The 1,804-nt window shown below is 51.3% G+C and overlaps 1 long non-coding RNA gene across 1 annotated transcript; it reads right to left on the bottom strand.

Moving 5' to 3' along the window:
• Positions 1-8: 8 nt before the first annotated feature.
• Positions 9-1,620, bottom strand: LOC114485813 (uncharacterized). The gene is made up of 3 exons (XR_003679104.1): positions 1,549-1,620; positions 886-950; positions 9-362 (listed from the first exon to the last, which is right to left on the bottom strand). It is a non-coding gene; the product is annotated as an uncharacterized lncRNA (long non-coding RNA).
• Positions 1,621-1,804: the final 184 nt, after the last annotated feature.

Here is a 1,804-nt window from a genome sequence, read left to right as displayed (position 1 = left end):
CCGGGTGCGTTCGTCTCTGCATACAACTGCAGAATACAGGCTGCATTCGTATGCGCACACGAAAATGACTGCAGGAAGGTCACGAATCACTCACCCGGGCAAGCGGTAATCAATCCTTCGATGACAGTGCTAACGTGTGCTGAAACGGGATTTGCGGGGAGCAGCGCTTCAAGCTACTGCAGAGGAAGATTCTTCCCAAAACACAAAAAAACAAAACAAAAAACTGTTCTTGCGCGTCGCCGTCCTGCACGAATGAGTTGCACTGCTTGGAGCCCTTCATGCTTTCAGTCACGCTTAAGCGTGAAGAGGAGATATAAACTCAGTAGAGGAAAAATGATGTGGAGGCCAACATTTTCCCATCGCTGAAAGAAAGGGGTCATAGCACCACATCGTAGCATACACCATAGTTGTCTGAGAGATGGGCCCAGCGCATACGTACACACATAAAAGGTAAATCAGAGAGCTACACATTAAGAAGCGGATCTACGCTATTGTGCACATGGAGGACACATGATGACTGATGCGTGTTACATGCAAACAACAAACCAAACGGGAGGGTTTGTTCTGCCTGCACTTTTCAACTCATACCTCCTGCGATCTGTTTTCATCGCCACACACCGTACAGCAATATAGAACAGTCTGCAATCGTTGACGACATGTTTGCGTTTTATTGTGCTGAGGGGGGCGTGGCAGAGCTCCGCTGAAAACTTCTCTGCTCACGGCAGCTACGTGCTCTTCCAGAGATCCGTACAAAAGCCCTCCGGTGAGCTGTGCGCATTTCTGCGTAGTGGCAATCTACGATGGCTGCCATGTTCCCATGTGTGAATCTGTGTCTATGGAGCGTGTGTGTGTTCATGTGAGGCATCGTGAACTGGGGGCGGGTACCTCCATCTCCATCCCGATGAACAGGAGGAAGCACAACAGCGGTCCTATGATGTACTTTAAGCGGTCTGCATCAATCACACAGCACACGCGTTGAATCAGCCTTTGGACCCTTAAATTTCTTTTCCATACGCTGCAGCACAAGGCGTCTACCGGCACGCAGAAGGAGTGAACACGAGGAAGACACCATGCACGCAAACGGACTTTACTCGATTCAACAGGCCGCGCTGCTCAAATATATTGAATGACACTGCGTACCTCCGCGAAAAACAGAAAAACCTCCAAATCTACGTGGGCATATACACACTTCAGTTGTTAGTTGTATTCACTGTGCCACACGTTGCGCCATGTCGTTGGCCTTACGTAGTTGTGTGTAGGCATGTGTGCATCCCTCCGCAGCTCTCCTCGCTCTTGTGTCACAGCCATCCTGCCCAGCAGGAGCACACTTCAGGCTGCCTGTGTAAAGCCCGGTATACGCGTACAGTACCCGTAAATGCATAGGTGCAGAAATGTAGATACACCTACACAATCAGCTGGCCGTCGGCAAGTATTTGAAGCTGACCGCGTGTGTGTTCCTGTACAAGTGCACGTGTGTGCGCCGGCCCAGAGTACAGCAAGACAACCACGTCCTATGACAACGGTTCGAATACTTTTTCCATGGCTCACCGTTGCTGCCCTGCAGCACGAAGAGGGGCAGCCAGTAGGCGATTACTTTGGCGGCCACAGATCCTAGCGCAGCTGCGCACACCCAGCACAAAAGAGCACGTAGCACAGAAAAGCCCGACAAATGAGCTCTCAAAAGACGACTACAAGAGCTTCCATACGGAAGTACTTGGCCGCAACGTGCAGACCACAGCAGCGGAGCTACGGGCCCCCGCGGACTCATGCACTGCGGTGCAGAACAGTCTATGCCAGTAGTTTT

Source organism: Physeter macrocephalus, unplaced genomic scaffold (genome assembly GCF_002837175.3).
Source record: "Physeter macrocephalus isolate SW-GA unplaced genomic scaffold, ASM283717v5 random_4917, whole genome shotgun sequence".
Taxonomy (NCBI): Eukaryota; Metazoa; Chordata; class Mammalia; order Artiodactyla; family Physeteridae; genus Physeter; species Physeter macrocephalus.
The sequence above is the reverse complement of the archived record's forward strand: the minus strand, read 5'-3'. Positions and strand labels throughout refer to the sequence as shown.